This window comes from Mirounga leonina, unplaced genomic scaffold (assembly GCF_011800145.1).
Source record: "Mirounga leonina isolate KUSES-001 unplaced genomic scaffold, KU_Mleo_1.0 Mir_154, whole genome shotgun sequence".
NCBI classification, from domain to species: Eukaryota; Metazoa; Chordata; class Mammalia; order Carnivora; family Phocidae; genus Mirounga; species Mirounga leonina.
The window spans coordinates 24,148,693-24,168,745 of NW_023270389.1; the positions used below are offsets into that span (position 1 = coordinate 24,148,693).

The 20,053-nt window shown below is 43.0% G+C and overlaps 1 protein-coding gene across 9 annotated transcripts in view; it reads right to left on the reverse strand.

The window, feature by feature from the left end:
- The window catches only part of SRGAP2 (SLIT-ROBO Rho GTPase activating protein 2), a 224,611-nt gene that overhangs the window by 137,358 nt on the left and 67,200 nt on the right, over positions 1 to 20,053 (reverse strand). The window lies entirely within an intron of this gene.

Sequence of the window (20,053 nt, forward strand, 5' to 3'; positions counted from 1 at the left end):
TTAGTCAGGAACTTAAAGCCTTTAATTTAAAAAAAAAAAAAAAAAAAAGGCTCGAGCTTAAAATGGCCATATGATATGAGGCATCTCCAAAAACTCCACCAACTCTTTTGGGCCTACTAGGAAACTGGAACCAAGAATCTGCTGGATCATTTCCAAACCCGGGGAAGGAGCACTTATGTTATTATGCCTTTCCTTGTGTCTGCTCCAAATTCATTCCCAAATCACAGAGTCATAACGATGCTCTCTGTCTATATTACGTGATGCATGGGGGTGGGGGGTGGTAGGGAGATCTAGACATTTCATCCGAGCTGTGGATAAGTCAGGGGCAAATCCAGGATCAGTGCTATGATGTTGAAAGTTTTGCCGACCACTCTTACGAATCAATGACGCTGGGCAAATGGTGCATTTAGCTTTGCCTTGAAGTAGCTAGGCGTCCATAATCTACCCTTATCTTCATTTTTGCCTCTGTTTTCACCCATATCAGAATGTAGCACAAGTATCTGGTCCTTTATGGGTATCTCGAGGGATCTGTAAGTACAGTTCTCACCCTCTTCGTCCCCATGCCTCCCCCTTGCCAACCATCAATGCCTATCAGGCCTACAGTAACCTCACCTGAACTGAAACTGAGCCCCGGAGGATTGTTTCAAGCAGACAGAAGGCTGAGCAGAAAAGCCGCCTACCTCATCATTCATCAAAGCTCCCTTGTTCTGTGTTTTTTGGGAGTCTGATTACAAGGGTGTTGGGGGAAGATGTGCTGAGGGCAATGTCAGGCATCTAGCTCTTGCCAGAGATTTCTGGGCCTCTTAAAGGCAACAGCCCTTGTCAAGACTATTCCTAGAGGCATCTAGCCCCCTTCCACCTATTGGTAGATAGAAGTAGAAGTCGGCAGTAGTAGCCACTGGATGGGCGGACTGTGGGTGGAGAGCGCATTCACAATGCTCATTGATATTACTTACAACTTGCCCATTAAGGAAGAATCAGGGCATCTTAGGGCAAAAAGGCTCTCCAGTCAGTTCCAGATTTGCAAGAGGATGTGGGTGGGTAATGGGGCTGTCTGCCCCCTCGGAGTCACCTATAACTCACGTAAGACTTTGCCTCAATAATCTCACTAACCAGGAGAGCAGAAGAGAACACGGTAGAATGCATTATGCCCACCCTCCACCAAAAAAAAAGAGGGGTCTAGGCAAATTCCCATGATCAGAGGTAGGCCACTCCAGGGTTGCCCTGGCCAAGGAATTAGCACTTCCTAGGTAGCCTCTGAAATATGTGAACTAATCTAAGAAGCCCCCAAGCACATACGTACCCACATTTACCTCATTTACCCCTTCCACTTAGTCAGGAACTTAAAGCCAACACAGACCCGCACCCTGACTTTCCCAGGTGCCTCAAGTGGGTAATACAAAGTGCACCCCACTCTCAGGCATCCCCTGAGGGACCCTGAGGGAAAGGGTTACTGAACACCCTTCATGGGGCTTTATATGCATCATCTCATCTCATCTCCACAACTAGTCCATCAGCTATCCCCAATTATACTGATGGCACAGGTAAGAAAAATGAAATAAGACCTGTTAAGTCATTTACCAAAGGGTCATACAACTAGGTGCAAGTGAGGCTGAAGCTAGATGAAGGTTAGTCTAACTTGCCAAAGAGATTGACTGTTGGCCAGGGAAACAAGAGAAACAGAACACAAGTCTGGAGTCTCTGGAAGTATTTCTGGGTAAATTACAGTTTCTATGGCTCCCACCCATGGAACATCCCCTTCTCCACCTTCTAGCTGAGAAGTGATTCTGAATCAAGTTTGGACTAGCCCACTGACTCGACAACTAGCCCATGTTTCAACTAGCTCACCACTGGGCTGGGTCCCTTCCCTGCTTCCTCAATCTACTCTACTCTACAGGGCGGCTTTGGAGGAAGTGTTTTTTCTTGTCCCAGGAGCACACCCTGAGGTCTGCCAGTATGCCCAGAGGGCAGGGAAAGTGAAAAAGCAATGATACCCCTACCTGATCCGGGAGAAGAAGAGTCTCCGCTAACAGATACCACCTGCTACTGTGGTTGATTTGTCCTCCCCTCCACTGAGCATCTCCCCTCCCTGGCAGCCTAGAAGGAGAAGCCTCCCTGGCTTCTATTCTCAGGGCATCCACGCAGACATGCAAGGGAGACTCCAACCACCCCCATCTCTAGGCTTCAGCTCCAAGACAGAATGGCTGTTCTGTCCGGCACAAAATGTGCTTCTTCAGACTTTTGCTGCTGCTCCTGCAAAGACAAACAATGGTCCCCAAGAAGGCAGCTGTGCCAGCCCCGGTCCTCTGTCCATGCACAGAAGGGGCAGGGAACAATAGGCCACTGAGCTCCAGCTCTCGTGGGCCATGTGCCCAGGCTGGAGGCCCTTCTGCACCCTGGCCTACCAGTAAACTACAGGGGCAGAAAGAAGAAAGGGGCAATGTATAAAAACATGAAGGAATTCCTCACAATTCCATCGTATGCACTGCCCGCGGGTGTACACCCAGACACACTCACCCCACCCACGCTGTGCTTCACCGTATCAACTCAAGAAGGCTTTAGAGATCCAGTTTGCAGTTGGATGAGTATCCCTGGGAACTGGAGAGGATGGGGTCCTTGGAGGTTCGGTCCCTAGAACTACACAGGAAGAAGTCAAGCTCTCATTTTCTAGAAGCGGCTGTACCTCAGGGGTGCAAATGAATGCCATGGCCATCCACAAAGCCGAAGTACAAAGGTCACCATGACCTTTGAGTGATACATGCCAAAATGACCTCCCCTGGGCACCTACCAGAGCCCATTAATTCACCAAATCTTTACTGAGCTCCTACTGTATGGCAGAGCCTGAACTAGGTGATGGTGGGGATGAACAAAACAGGGTCATGCCCTGCCCTAATGAAGCCTGGCTTGACAAAAACAGAGACAGGAAAAGAAAGCAAAGGCAGTCTTACTGCTCTTGCTTTGAATACTCTTTATTGTAACATAGCCACGAGAGTGAGTCCCAACCCAAAGACCAACGACTAAAAAATCATCCGTGGCGGACAAAAGAAACCAAATAACAAGCCTAAGAAAAATTCAACATCCTCTGGCTCTTTTTTCTATGACTCTTTTTTTTTTTTTTAATGACATTTCTGTAGCTTCCTTTGCAAAAAGAACCAAATTTTTAGAACTAGTTTCCTGAAAACCAGAACTGACCTTTGGCTGATACGTCATTCAAAGATTCAAGTCAAAATTTAATCCCACTGCTGTGGAATTAGATAGTGGTCATAGTGGCACAGCCTTGTGCACATACTGAAAAACAACCCCACTGAATTCGTGTACTTTTAAAGGGGTGAATTTTGTGGTATGTGAATTACATCTCATTTAAAAAACTTAACACCACCAAAAATCATGTTCTTTTGAGCACCATCCGGCCAGCTAAGGGGAAAACGGCCCAACAAACTGGCACCAAAAAGAGGAAGGAATTCTTGGTTTCCATTTCTCCATTTGTGTGGGCTGAATCTCAGTTCTGCACTGAACATTCTTAAAGCATGTACCAGAAGCTGGCCCTCTGGATGGCAAGCTTGGCCATGACATTGAACTCCACTGGCAGATCATCGTTCCATTATTTCCGAAGGGTGTCAGATCAAAACCAGCAAGGAACACTTGTGTGCATGAGTTCAAATATAGGATCGGCAGACATATCCATCAAAGCTTCCCTCGGGAAGTGCTGACGCCTTGTCCAGGCTTGGCCACAGCTGAGATCCTAACTACACCTGTCCTGGGAGTTATTAGAAGGAGGCTCATTTCCATTTTGGAAAGAGGGTGAAGGGTCACAAGAAGGATGAAATTAGAAGAAAAACTAGCCCTAATAGGATACTGATCAGTATCATAGGATACTGAACAAAAACAGGGCCCTGCCACACTTACAATCATGTAGACTCTAAATTATATAACATCTGCCAGCACAGGCAACACAGTCTTCTGAAAACTGTCCTCACTTCAGAGAACACCCAGGGAATGCACAAGTCAGCAGAGTATAGGAGGATTTTGTTCATTCTGTTGCTTTCAATCCAGAGATACTAGTCCTTCTTCCCTTCTTTCAAAATTCCTTCTTCAGGAATTTTCTGATTAAGACTTCCTCCTATGAGTCCCACATTTCTGAGGAGAAAATGAGAGTGGAAGGGCAGGCCTCAGAAAAATGTAATCCTACAGGAGAGTAACACAGGCACACCCTTCCCTTCTCTTTGATGATCTAGCACCTAAGGGATAGGAGCTGCAACTTCCACAGGTTCTGTTCAGAACACAGGGCATGAGATAAGCCCATGTTCCCCATTGGAACTGGGACTGACTGCCAGTCTTTTTCCACAAAATCTGCCTCACCTGCTTTTAGCCCTTTCACAAACACATGATGTCACCTCAGCCACCTCAGGAATATTAATTCCTAGTACCTTTCCAGCAAGTGTTATATAAGAAGACAACTGAAGCTTTCATCAGGCTGGGTACTCCGTATCTCTTACCAAGACCTCTTATCTCAAGGGTAATCAGCCCCTATCAAAACTGTTCCCCAGGAAACAAAATGCTGGGATGCCCTGCCAAGTCCTGCTCTTCACCCTACTGGTTTGCTTTTCTACAAATTCAGTAATGGGTGGGCCCTTAGAAATCCTTGTTGGAAGGATGACAGAACCAAAGCCCAGAGAAGGGAAAGGAATTGCCAGAGATCACATAGCTATTTGGCTGCGGATGTAGAACTGAAACCCAGGTCACTGGGTTCCCAAGCCAATGTCCTTTCTTACTTACTCTTATCAGAAAAATTTATTTGTGCACCTGGCAGGTGCTCTGAGAATCAAAAGACAGCAGTCCTCCCTCAAAATTAGCTCAGTAGTAGGGAAGAAACCAGTGAAAAAACCTATACCAAACAAGGTGAAATAATAGCAGAAATAAACAAGGTATGCACATAGTGATACGAGAGGAGAGGAAAAGGAGACACATATCAGCTTCAATCCATCTGCTACACCCCTTCTTTCAATGACTGACACTATCACTTACATCTGAGTAGTCACTGTTCCAAGAAAAGGTCATCGTCAAGCTACTTCTGGTAAAGTAGAAAACAGCAAATATTCTTCCTTGAAGAGTGACCAATGGCCTTTTTCATCATTACTTTACCCCATTAAATACAACATAGAACTAGACATGAGTCAATCCAAACAGCAAACCAACAACAGCTACTAAGCTTCCAGAACATGTAGATGTGATAGATACTTATCGTTTCTCCTTCTCTGCATCTATATCCTCCCTGACTCTTAGTCCATGTGCTTTTGGTAAAGCTCATTCCACCTCTGCCCTCTCCAAAGATGGTGGATATTACCTGCAGGCCAAGACCTGAAGACAATGAGAATCTGAGACTGCCGCCGCCATCTTGCCACCATGACTGGAAAGCCTGTTTGAGGATGGAGCTGACCCGGAGAAAACAGAGCTGAGATGGGAAAAGGAAACTCGAGCCTTTGAATCGAGTCATGGCCAGATGCCAGCCCTCTCCCTGGCCCTTTTGGCCTCATAAGCCAACTCATTCACTTTTTTGCTTAAAATAGTTTGCATTGGATTTTTGGTTCCTTAGAAACAAAGGAGTCCACATGAATCAAGTGAAGGATTCTGAAGTGCTCAGAAGCATGAAGATCCCTACACTCAAGGAACTTACAATCTAATTGTGAATATAGGATCAAAATATACATTTCTCAAAAATTATGTATTAATAGACTACATAAATTATGCTAGATATTATATTACATAAATTATGCTAGATATTTATTTAATAGATATTTGTGCTAGATATCTGTACTACATAAAGGTTTATGTTATTGTACATTACATGGTGTGTGTTGCATACTGTACACTTGAATTTTTTTTTTAAAGATTTTATTTATTTATTTGACAGAGAGATACACAGCAAGAGAGGGAACACAAGCAGGGGGAGTGAGAGAGGGAGAAGCAGGCTTCCCACGGAGCAGGGAGCCCGATGTGGGCTCGATCCCAGGATCCTGGGATCATGACCTGAGCTGAAGGCAGACGCTTAACGACTGAGCCACCCAGGCGCCCCTGTACACCTGAATTTAAGAATAAATACTACTAGCAAAAGTTTTGAGGACTCTGAAAGTGTAGTGAGGACTAACATGACTAAAGCAAGGCTTCTTGATGAAAACTAAACTCCATGAAAGGAAGAATTTGTCTCTTCAGTTCACCAACATATTCCTGGGACCCAGAACAATATCTGGCAGGCCTTCAAATTTGTGGAGGGAAGAAAGGAGGGGAGAGAAAGAGGGAGAGAAGAAGGGAGGATATAGAAGACTGAACTAGTATTCCTAGGATGGGTAGAATTTCAGTAAATGGAAGGGTGAGGAGACCATATTCCAGAGGAAGATAAGATGTAAGCCAAGAAATGGGAATGGTCGAACATGGCCTCTCTGTGAGGTAGTGAGGAGGATGCATGAGCTAGAACAAAGGGTACCCTGAGGCCTGGTCAGAGATAAGGGTGCATAGGGAGGAGCAGCTCCAAAAGCTAACAGAGGAGTTTGGATTTCATGCAGCCAGAAATGGAGCTGGTAAAAGTGTGTGTCATGATGAAAACAGAGTTGAAGGAAGATCAGAGGAGGTCTGCTGGAGAGATTCCTAGGCCTTCTAAATTAAAAGATGGAGTGAGCATTAATGAGCAATCCAGGCTGAACGGTACAGAAGTCACCATGAGCAGGAGAATTCCATGAGTGGAAAATCCCTGCCCATACCAATTCTAACCATTAGTAATAATACACGCTTTAGAGCCAGTGGTCCTGAAGCTAGTGATTCTAAACTATCCCTCCCTAGGCAGTGGTGAGCAAAGAGGACAGGTCAGAGAGATCTTTGGGTTTAAAGGTAAGGCAGTTATCTTGGCAGGAAGAAGGCAGGAGTGAAGTTCTGGTCTCCCTGGCTTTCCTTTTGACTATGGTTCTTTCTGTTGTACTTTTAAGTTTGGCCATCTTCGTAACTGTCTGCCCTGAGCAGTAGATTATCCCAAAGTTACAAAAGAAAGGACCTCTCCTCCCCTTGCATTAACTTCACACTACCTAAAAACAATGCATACAGCTCTGGAGACCAAGAGAAACCAGGGAAGGAAGAGGAGAAAAAATGGTCCTAGGAGTTTCCAAAGGACACTCAGTCATCCATTAACTTTCAAGCCCCCAAGTGAACACAGAAAGCAACCTCGTAAAGCCTATGGAGAGGAGGGTGTAAAGGGGAATGTCTCAATGAACTTGAATCATCACAATTGCTCTGGCAAGCTGCCTTGGGTCTTTCAAGTGACTCAATAGAAAGTCAAAGACAAAAGGTTCCCAAATGAACAAGCTGCCACATCAAATGCCAAAGGAGTAATGTTAGCTCCTAGGTCTTGCCTTAGATGTTTAAGAAACAAAATTCCTCAAGTCCAAAGTTTAGAATTAACGTGTATTACAAACTAAAGATTTGCAATGAGATGACCAACAGCTCCTCTGGGAAATGTCACCTGATGGCCCTGATTCGTTGCTGGAGGCAAACTGGAAGTCGGTTCCCAAGGACCACAGTAATCAACCAACAAATCCAGCAAATATTTATCTTGCACTGTCTCTGTGCAAAGGTCTGAGTAATGAATCAGTGGACCACACAAGAAAATATAACATACTATCTTACTCTCAAGGAGTTTACAATCCAATTGGGGAAAAAAGGGAGGGGACTAAATGCAAAAGTATTCAACAGTATAAGCCTGTGCGTGCTAAGCGCCAAAATAATGTTTGAGATGCTCAGAGAGGAGGAGATCAGTATAAACCAGTGTGGACCTGGGTTAGTCTTGGGGCCTTGAGCTGGGGAGAATTTACGGAGATAGAAAGGTACCAGAGGAAGGAGGGCTGCAGCTACTACAGCAAAGGTGAGGAGGCAGAATTGGGCAGATCTGGCTCAGGAGGCTTTGAGCAGCACTTCTTAGTCAGAAGTGTATGGGGTGGGGGGTGAGGGCAGGGAGGGGAGTAGAAAAGCAAGATGCATATCAGATACAAACACAGTTCAAAAAGGCTCCGTAAACTGGGAATAAAGCAAGGTAAGGGTCTTAAAAAGCAAAAGGACAGCACAAGCAGAATCAAACCCCAAGCAACCTCCTACCAATCAACACCTCAAAAGCACAAATGTCAATTCAAACATGTCCACTACAGTAATGGACAACGGGCAACTGTATGCTGTTCTGGCTCCAGCACAGTCGGTCGAACTGAGAACAAACCAGATGAATATTAAAATCCAGATCCTAAATTCCTAGAGAGCTGGCTCTGGAAGGTTTATTTCATTCTGTGCAGGATCCAGCTTGGCATGCAGTATCAGCACATTATTCCAGGTGTAGTTCAACAAGCATGGACCACGTACCTACTTGTTGCTGGAAAGAGGAACAAAGATGATTACAAAGGACCCAGACATTCACTTGGCCTTTGAAGTGCCTGTGGAACTTCCTGTTGGAAAAGGCAGTTTTATTTTCCAGTCTGGAGCTCCCAGGAGAGGTCAAGTCTGGAAACAGACATTAGGAGCCAGCAGCAGGTAGACAGAAGTATGAAGTTAACGAGAAAAGTGAACACAGCTGCCCACAGAAAGCATGCAGAATGAATGAGGAGTAAGCCTAGGCCTGGGGACCCCCATTTAGGTGGAAAGCAAAGGAAGAGGAGATGGGGAAAACAGACTGAGAGTGAAAGAGAGATCTACAAGTGTCAGGAACTGCAAAGCACTTAAATAAGAGAGCAGGGCAGAGTTTGTTCACTTCGGCAGTGAGGAGTCCCTCGTTACCAAGGTCCCACTACGCCAGACCCAGTTTATATGTCACCCAAGATGAACACAACTGCTGGAACCGCTCATGCTGCTCCAGCTACCGTGGCTGCACCTTGGCCTTCCAGCCCCACAGCGCCTGGCCCTGCACCCATGCAGCATGCCTCTCACGTCCCGCCCCAGGGTCTCCTTGTTGCCACTGAGGCCTGAGGTTGGGAAGGACTTCCTCAGCCACCAGCCACGCGACCAAGAAGCACAGGAGAGGTGAAATCCATGAAGTCAACCCTCAACCAATAGATGGGAGTGGGCAAATGGAATCTTCTCTCTCCTTTCCCCAGGGAACTGCTCAGAGGTGCAGCAGCTTCACCTAGTTTCTCTGAAGATGTCCCACGAGACAAACCATCAGCCTCTCATGAAGCTGTCGCCAGTTTTACAAGCAGTCCCTTATATTTGCTCTCTCTCCCTGCCATTTCTCACTTCCCTTTTCTGCCCATTCCTGCTTCCCTGGGCTGGCTCTCCCAAATAAGGTGGAAGCCTGTGCCTCTGGCTCTATTTTCTAAGAAACCCAGACTAAGACACTACCATGTACCAGGCACTGTTCTAGATGCTGCGTAGACAGTCTCTGCCTTGATGAAACTTATTCCAGTGGAAGTCTCTGCTTAGCAGATCCTTGAGAATAGCTAACCAATTATTTTTCAAGAACTCAACACATACATGAAGTGATTGGTTGGTTATAAGAACTGATGTAGTTGACTACAGCTTATTTTCTCTCGAAAGGTAAACTGCCTCCACAAAAGTTACAGACAGGCACGTCCTATACATTCAGTAGGGATCACAGAAACCATTTCTTAAGTACTTACTATGAGCCAAACAAGCTCATAGAAAGTCAAGTCACCATTCAAGTGTAAAGGTACATGATCTCATTTAATCCTCAAAACATCCCAGTGGAGTAAGCATGCAGGAAAGCAGAGCGGTTAACTGTGCACTCTGTATTCAGAAAGACCAGAGCTTCAACTCTAGCTCTGCCACAAGCTAGTGGTGTATCCCTGGATAAGATACTTAGTCTCTGTCAGTCTGTTTCACTCTCTATAAAATGGAGCTTGTAAGGGCTTACTGTGTGCCTGGTGCCCGATGATTCTCCCATTAAAAGTCAACGTTGACTCCTCCCACTTTACAGATGAAGGACCACTGAGGTTCAGAGATTAATTGATTGCCTGAGGTCACCTAGATCATTACAGATCACGACAGGATTTGATCCAGATGTGTTTAATTATAAAATCAGTGCTCTTAACCACTCCCCTGCATCTTTGTATTAGGCTGAGCTAGGGACTCATCTGGTTGTCTTTCACCCCAGAATCCTACAGTTCTAGGTTGGCAATGTTGATTGGTTAATAAAAGGGATCCCTGAATTTCTTCAATTTAACAAATAAAAGTCCTCATTCGCGCTATCTTAGCTCTGAGTGTTTAAGTATATGTGCAGAGGGTAGAGTAGGAAAACAACTTTTTTCATTTCTTCTTGAAGGCGATAGCAGGAAAAAGTCCATGCCCCCACCTAGAGACGCTTTCAACTGCAGAGGCAGCAGAGCAAAATCTGCTTGGAAACGAGTCTGGCTGGGCTCAAAACACCAGCTCCACCACTTACTAGCTGTGTGATCCTGGGCAAGTTACTTAACTGCTCTGTGCCAAAAGTCTCCATGTGTAAAGGTTCCACAATAATGATACCCTCTTAGAGATTTAATGAGTTAATATTCGTAAACTAATTAGAACAGTTCCAAGTACACTGTACTATATATATTTCTGTTAAACATATAAATCAAATCTGTCTCATGGGCTCTTCAATCCTATAACTTTCTGGACAAGAAAGTATAGAAAGTCATAGGAATCAAATAGAATAAATTAGTGGCTTCCAAACTTTTATAAGCCAACATACACATACATACACACCAGAAGTTTCATGAACTACGTATCCTTAGTACATGCCATAAACTCATATTTTCCATGTCTTATTTTTTTAAACATTTTATTTATTTATTTGATGAGAGACAGGGAACACAAGCAGGGGGAGTGGGAGAGGGAGAAGCGGGCTCCATGCTGAGCAGGGAGCCCGATGCGGGGCTCTTCCCAGGACCCCAGCACCATGACCTGGCCGAAGGTAGATGCTTAACCAATGAGCTACCCAGGTGCCCCTTCAGTGTCTTTTTAAATGCTAGTTAGGGCCCACTAATTTCATTTTATGACCTACTGATTTCTCGACCTGCAGATTAAAAAGCTCTAGAATAAACCACATGACCACCAAAAACAGAACTAGAACAGCCTTCACACCACTCAGCTCCTTCTTCACGGTTATTATTAAGTCAGAAAAGGCCTAAGTTTCACTTCCTGCTGGAAAAGAAACTGTACATTCTGGGTCCTCCTCCCATTCCCTCCACAGTTCACGTGAACACTAGAAATTCAGAGAACACCAAGGAACCAGTGGGCACTTCCCATCTGTGCAACTTCTTTGACTGCCCAATCCATTGTGCCACCATCTGCACCAGAGAGAGTTCCCTGGCTTGTCCCCTTGGTTTCGCCTTCCTAATTTTGAGGCCCAGCAACTACAGTCACCCATCGTATCTTTGGAGCAAAAACGAAACAAAACAAAACAACTGCTGATCCAATACAACAAAGCAATGTCATTATATATATAATAAATGGGTTATAAACAGAATAGATGAACTTTATTAGTGGTTAAGTTAAAAAAAGTTCTTATCTCTTAGAGGTAAGTACTGAAATATTCAAGGATGAATAATGTCTGGTATTTACTTCAAAGTGATGGAGGGGAGTGGGAGGGGTGGGGGGATGTAGACAAAACAAGCCTGGCTGTGAGCTGAGCAGGGTGATGGGTACATGGGAGTCAATAACACTATTCTACCTACTTTTCTGTATGTTTGAAATTTTTCATAATTAAAGGTTTTTTTAAATCTAATTAATGGCATATTTTTTAAAAAAAGGCTTAAGATACTCACAATAAACACAAAAGAAGATAAATAGGACAGAAAAAGTAACCAAATACAGAATACAGATCTATTTCCTTAAAATGAAAGAACTAAATCTGCAGGTAGAAGAAGTATACTGTATACCAGGAAATGTACACAGTCAATATCAACACATATGATGTTTACATTTTTGAACTTCAAGGATAAAGAAAGAATCATTTAAGAATCAATGGAGGAAAAGTAGCACTTCTAACAAAATAGGGGTCAGATTTCTCCATAGCAACGACTGAGGCCTGAAGATGATGAAGCCATGTTCTAAAAAAAATTCTCAGGAAGAATAACTGTGATTCAAGAATAGTACAGCAAGCTGAGTCACTGTCCAAGTGTAAAAAAGTCTCCAACATTTGCAGATTTGAAAGATCTCAGCCTGTGAAGACCCATGAACCCCTCCTGAGAAACAGAAATCCTGCACCCAGTAGATAAATCAAAACAAAACCACAGGAACAGAGATGCCGTGGTAAAAGAACAGGCGGTAGATACAGTGCCAAGAACAAACACAGGAGAGTGTGCAGGTCAGAATGTAAGTGTTAGTAATGCTGCCAACGAAAAAAAAACAAAAAACCAGATAAACTACAAAAATTAGGAGATGGGGAAGAGAGGTACAAGAAAGTATAAGAATATGAATCACCTAATCCTGCCAGGCAAGGGATCAGCCAATCTGTCTCAAAGTGAAGACTGAGCTAAAAATATAGTTTAAAATATTAATAATGACTTCAGCCTCCTCAAGATCTTCCTAATCGTTTTCTTAGCCTTTGGGAGAGCTTATAAGAGCTATGATCTTTTGTGGCAAAGAAACATTTATGAGGCATTCAGCAATTCCTTCACCTTCACTTCAATTTCTTTTTCTTCTGCTAAATTCAAGCAAAATTAAATTCAATTGTTTTTATTTTTAAAGCACATATGGCCTAATGCCATTCTTATAAAATTAGTTCTTGCTTACTAAAATCATATGCTTATGTTTTGTATTATCATTTTCCCCTCTACTGGATCATTCCCATAAGCAAACAAGCAGGCTATATTTCCCCCATCTTACTAAACACACATGTACACACACATTTCCCTTGATCTCCCCCCTCCTTCCAAGCTCTTTCCATCTTGCCTTCTCCTTACAAGAAAACTCAAAAGGGTTGTCCATACTCCCTGCTTCCACTTTCTCTCTTCCCTTTTTTCTCTTTAGCCCACTGTAGCCAGTGTTTGTCCACTCTCGTGATGGCAGGAATGACCGCCACAATGCCAAACACGACCAGTTCTCAGGACGTGGCTTACTCCACGCCACCAAGCTGGACAGAGGGGCTCACTCCCTGGCCCTGAGACACCATCCTCTCCTGATATGCCCCTGGACACACATTCTCATTCTCCTTCGCTGGACCTTCCTCCTCCCTCCCAACCTCTAATTGCTCCCTGGGCTCAGTTCTAGGACCTCGTTTCCATCTCTAATTGCTTCTCAGTAGATCTCTTCCAGTTCTGTGTCTGGTGTTTCCCAAATTTGAATCTCCAGTCTAGACTGCTTCCTGAACTCCTGCCTCCTATAAATGACTTAATATTTCCTCTCGGATGGCTAACAGGTACTTAGAACTAAATATGCCCAAACTCAGCTCTTGATACTCACCCTGTTCCCTATCTCACTAAGAGCACCCCCATTCACCTGCCAGACCAGAAACCTTAAGAGTTAGTACTGACTCTTTTCTCTCTCTCAAACTCCCAATCCAATTCATGAGCAAATCCTTAATTAGCTCTACCTTCAAAATGTGTCCAGCATCCAACCATTTCTTATCCCCTCCACCATTCCCACCATTCCCAACTTCATCTAAATCAGCATCATTTTATTCTGAATTACTGTGGGACCTTCCTAAGGGTCCTGCTGCTATATAGTCTATAGTCTATCCCCTGCTCATCAGCCTCCAACAGCTTCCCATCGGAGAAAAAAGAAGCTGAAGGATTTCTAAAGCCTTACATGGTCTAGTCCCTGACTATCTCACCAGTCTCTCCATTATGTTCACTCTTGCTCACTGGTCTCCAGCCACACTGACCTCTCTGTTCATAGAACATGCCAAGTACAATCCCACCTCAGGGCCTTTGCATATGCTTTCCTTGGTTTGAAGCATGCTTCCCCAACATTCACATGGTTAACTCCCTTACTTCACTCAGTTCTCTGCCCAGATGTCACCTTCTTAGAGTAGCCTTTGTGGTCATTCCACCTTAAAAGAGCTCCTCTATGTCCTTACCCCATTTTATTTTTCTTTATGACATTTATAAATCTACTTAGGTATTTATTTATCATCTCATCCTTCCACTGGAACATAAGCCCCATGACAGTAAGGGCTTTGCTTTAATCCTTGCTGATCCCTGGTGCCTAACACATAGTAAGCACTCACTCAAGGAATACTCATTAAATGAGAGAATGAAGAACTCTTTTGGTATAATGGGAGTTGGAACAATTCACTGCTCACTTCTTTGTACCTCTCAGTTTCGCCTGGATTTTTTATAATGAGCACTTCTCATTTTGTAAGAAAGCAATAGCTATTCCTTTAAAAATTAAAACAGAAAACCAACCAAAAATCAAAGGAGAGATGCATTATCTAATCAGCTCTACCATACTGACAAGTGTTTTGCCCCATTATTTATGATAGCCACAAAAGAGTTCACAATGTAATGCCCATAGGGCATTTTTCATAATTAATGAAACCTTTTTAGGAGGAAACTTTACTGGAACAAAAGTTTTAATTGCCCAAGGCTGACCAAAGAGTGTGAAGACAAGGCTCCCCAGTGAGAATGTACTTTGGCAAGGTTTTCCTAAATATCACTTCCCATTGCAATATTTTTTTCAATATTGCTTCCATAATCCAGATGCCAGAATCTCTTGGCATACTACAAATGAAAACGTGTGATGGCCTTTGGTAATACACAGAAAATAAGACTATCACCTTCCAGTAAGCTCACCCTGTCTGAACGTGCAATAGCCAGGGTTACAGAATTACAGAGATCACGTAGGCTCGTGAGAAGATTACAGAGGGCCCCTGTGAGCCCTAGTGACACACACAACCACCAGGCAACGTCCATGTCCCTGTCCCTTCAACCAACCCATAGCAACACCCACCAGTGTCAGTCAGCAAGTGGCAGGATCCCAGGACCATCCCCAGTCACTGATGAGTGAAGCCCAACGGCAAATACTGAGGCATGAGTGGCCTCAGTATCTTCTGCTCTTTTCATGATTAGGAAGGAAGCAGCAATAGCTTGTCCTCTCTGGAAATGTGGTCTAGTAACCTGGCATCATGGGGCTTACTACAGAGGTCATCCATCCCTGGGTAGAACTCAAAACCTGGTCTCCTGATACTTCCACCTACATTTGCTAAGGCTATTGACCAAGCAGTAGATGGTGAATCCCCAGCCATTGATACACGTCTTCCAAAGCCTTCACACAGCCAAGGGCAGCTGCTTCATTGTCTTTTTTAAAAATCAACAATAAGGGCGCCTGGGTGGCTCAGTCGTTAAGCGTCTGCCTTCAGCTCAGGTCATGATCCCAGGGTCCTGGGATTGAGCCCCATATCGGGCTCCCTGCTCAGTGGGAAGCCTGCTTCTCCCTCTCCCACTCTCCCTGCTTGTGTTCCCTCTCTTGCTGTGTCTCTCTCTGTCAAATAAATAAATAAAATCTTTTAATAAATAAATAAATAAACATCAACAACAGAAACGTTTTCCCAATCTTCCTTTTAAAATTGGACAGTTTAGAGCCTCTGCATATCACATGAGTGCACACAACGGTTAGTAGTGATGAGTCAAACAACACTAACTAGGCCAAGGCGGTTTTTTATTGTAGTAAAATATACACAGTATAAATTTTACCATTTTAACCCTTTTTTTAAGTGTCCAGTTCTGTGGCATTAATTATATTCACATTTGCTGTGCAACCATCACCACCATCCATCTCCAGAATGTCTTCCTCTTCCTCAACTGAAACTGTCCCCATTAAATACCAACTCCCTATTTTCCCCTCCCCCCAACACTTAGCAACCTCCATTCAGGCCAAGGTGGTTTTGAGCATGCTACAGTTTTTCATTGTTTTAATTCTTAGTCACATATCATAAAATTTATAGCCACAGTGGACCTTGGGTTAAAAACAAGAAGCCTAAGAACACTAATGATGAAATGCAATTGTCAGTTAGAAGCATAAATACAACATCAAGTCATCCAGTTCCCATCAAGACCATCTCCACCAGACCACTCACTGTGTTAGCGTTCGTCTGATCCAATCTTACAGATCCAATGCGAAAAATGTAAGACACAGGGATAACCATACCTAAATTGGCTTTTCAGTTGCTGGAAGAAAGGCATTCCATACCTATAATGTGTTACTGCCTTGCAGATACACAGTTGGAACCATCTGCGGTATCTCACCATTTAGAAACAAAACTTAAAAATTATATTTAAGAAGCCATTTTGTTACAGAGTGCAAAATACAAAAATTCTAAACATTAGGTCCAAAAAAAAAGTTTTTCTTATTTTTTTAAAAAAAAGTATTCATAGGTCCTTAAATTTCCAACTACATATTCATGCATATTTGGTCCCAAATTAAGCACAATATTTTTTTTTAATTTATTTTTGACAAATCACACTCTTTGTTACATCACTTATTTTAAAAAATTAAATAGTGCACGTCACTTGTTCAATGAGGAAAGAAAAAAATTATCTTCTATATAATGGAGGCTATTAAAAATTTAAATCTATATTAAAATAAGCTGTATAATATAATTTTAATAATGTTGATATAAAAGAAAATGTTTTACCTAAATTCACTTCTTTATCATAGTTTATAAAAATGACACCATTGTTTTTTAAACTCCAAGGGGGTTCACGAAATTGTATTACTCTGAAAGGACTTCATAAATTTTAAAATTTAGTGAAATGCCAGTCTAATATAAAAGTCTTTTTAATCAGACTCCAGTAATTTTAACTAGTTTCCTTTCTCTTGACTCTAGGCCTGCCTTCCCAAGGAAGCTAGTCTACCAGAAAAGACAGACTATAAAAAGTAACTGCAATGTGATGAGCCCATTAGCACAGGAAAAGCGGATGCTAATGGGAATGGACAGTCTAGGGCTCAGTGACAGGCTCCCAGAAGACCTGGAGGATTGGAGTGAGCCAGAGGAAGAGGGCAGGAAAAGTGTTCCAGCCCAGAGGGCACAGCATGTTCAAAGGCCCTGAGGCAATAGAAAAGAAGCCACATACCCGCAAAGAATTGAAATAATCTACGAAATTCAAAGTAGCTGGAACATAAAGTTTAAGTGGGAGAATGAAAAAAGACAAGACTGATTAAAGAGAGAGGCAGGGGTCAAGCCTGGAGAGTACTGCAAATTGTCTGAAGAAGAATGGCATTTCTTGCTAAGAGCAATGGGAATCCATTAATATGAACACAGAGTAGAAATGAGATAAGCAAACTACAGTGTTTTTAATGACATAAATGCTCTTCTCCAACAGAGAGCCAAAGCAGAGGGGAAATGTGAGACTTTTTATTTCAGAGAGTTCAAGGTTTCCAAAACTCTTCTTATGATTCCCTCAACCTGAATTTTCCAAATAAAGTAAAACGCAAAGACCTTCCAAGACACAAAAAGTCCAGTGCTTCCAAACATTAACACAAAACAAAACTAAACAACAGCAACAAAAGCAAAAACAACACAAGCTCTGATCTTGCGGGTAGATCAGTGCCATCATTTAGACATGGAGACGCAGCGGCAGGATATCTGCATGAGTCAGAAGATTTGGGTCTCTGGGTTACACTTTCTTCATCCAAAAACTGTGGTAAGTCTTTATCTTCTGCTCACCCACCTCACACCATTGGAAGGCCATGTCTCAAACGATGTAAGTGGAAAGGATTTTACCAGCTGCTTTTACTCACTCCCAGAAAGAGACAAGAAGAAAATGCTTCATAATATACAGTATGTCTACAGTTATGAGGCTGCCTGATCATTTCACACCTCTGAAAAAAACACTCTGCTGTTCAAATCCATAGATGGGTATATTCAGAATTTGTCAGCAGGAACAAACTTCACGGGGAAGTCAGCTGACAATTAAGAAAAAAAAGGGGGGGGGTGCCTGGGTGGCCCAGTCGGTTAGTCATCCAACGCTTGGTTTTGGCTCAGGTTGTGATCTCAGGGTTCTAAGATTGAGCCCCACGTCGGGTTCAGAGCTGGGCGCAGAGTCTGCTTGGGATTCTCTCTCTCCTCCTGCACCCCCCTCCCTAAAATAAATCTTTTTAAAAAAATAAATAAAAACAAACACCACTGTACTTCACAAAATAAAAACTAAATAAAAGACTTTAAAAGTCAGCTCTTGATTCAGTCTGGTTCCACGGTCATGGGCCACACGCAGTTGACAGAAGTAAATTAGCCTGGACTGGGGAGACTCGTGTTCTAGACCTTGAACACACTCTGTGACTTCCTATTTCTCATGTAGAATTAGTCATGATGTTACATGTCCCGAAAAGTTACTACTGATTTTAAAGATCAATGAGAAAGTGCTGCGGGTTCCGTCAGAGGAAGCACTCAAGTTCCTATTTGTTATGTTTGTCAGTATTTTTTAAGGACATTATAGAAAATTGTTTTAATTGTTTTATGTGTCTCCAGACTTTCCAGGCAGGGATTATGTCTAAATGTATTATAGAATAATTTTTTTTAAATATCAAAATACATTTAGAGTAAAAGACACAAAATAACATAGTAGCCTCACTAGATGAACTGGATTCTCTCAGAAATTTCATTTTCCTTTCTAGTACAGTGTCTCCTCCAATTTTCTGATAAGAAACCCCTATTCCAGTTCTTTATTATTAAATGGCACATTTCTCAGAATAAAAGCCTGAAAGCATAGTTCCTCTAGTTCATAAACTCTATCCCAGAGCATTTTATACACACTCTCTATTATGACACTCAGCACAATGTACAGTAATTAGCAATTTACATCTGTCTTTCCTGCCAGGCTAGGAGCGCCACAAGTCCAAGACCATGCCTTATTCATTGTTACATCCCAGCACCTAGCACAGAGCTGGCATAAATACTGAATTGAAATAAATGGAAATGAGTTGTGCTTTCCCTGTCTTCAACAATGAATCTCTGGCAGATTCCAACAAAGCCTTCGAGTTAACTATGTGCAGATCCTGGGTCAACCTGACTCACAATGAAGATTTCTGCCTAACTGCCTCCTTTCTCCACTCTTCCTTCCCCTTCTCTCTCCAACTCCAGAGGGGAGTTCCCACTGGAAATTGCCCAGTTCTTTGTGCAGAGAGAAACAACAAGCTTAGTTCCTGTTGACCTGAAGAGCATAATGTTCTGGCACATTCTACCTTCATAGAGGAGTAACGAACCTAATCTGGGTTTTCTAACTAAAAGCTGTCATTTGAACTTCTACTTTTATCTCATGGAGATACAACCTTCTGAAGAACCCACTGCTCATCTATCCTCATCTGTCACATACTAAGCAAACACAACTTCTGGATAGCCTAAGACGGTGTTTAACTTTTGCTGACTAGGGCCCATAACAAGCAACTCATGTTACATTGTGATTCCAGTATGTGCATGCATGTGCGCTCACACCACACAAAAACACATCCCTAAGAAAAGTCTGATGCAACAATATTTATCTTTTCTACATCCAATTCACTTTGATATTTCCTACCCTTTTTTTATCCTATTCTATTTACGTTTTCAAAAAAGCTGGTGAGTGGTCGATTAAATTGGTTTCACGACCCACTCAGCAAAGGGGTCACGATCTGTAGTCGGAAAAACGCTCTGCAGACAGGGCTCTGGTCAGTGTTTTTTCAAGATCAATTTGGAGACATCAGGCAGTAACACAACAGCTCTTAAAAAGAAAACAAACAGAAAATCAGGTACACAAGATGAAATTCTCATCTAGAATAAACCATCCCGCATCCTCCCGTGGAAAACCACACCACCACTGGCCTTCTTAGCACAAAGAAATACAGGGACTTGGTCAAAAGGCTGGAGCTAAACTGGACCCAGATATGTCCACTATCCATCCAATGCGGCCAAGAGAGAACCCATTCCCCTAAAGAAACGCCTCCCGAGTAAGCCTCTGACTAAGCTTCTGTGGGTGTAGGTGTGTGCGTGCATAAGGAAGAGTGATGCAGCCAGCCCCTCGCTTCCCGGAGTTGGGAGTTTCGGGGTGCTTTCGCTTCCACTTCCTCGCTTAATCGCTGTCGGAACAGAGAATGAGAAAGTACCATGTAGGTGGTA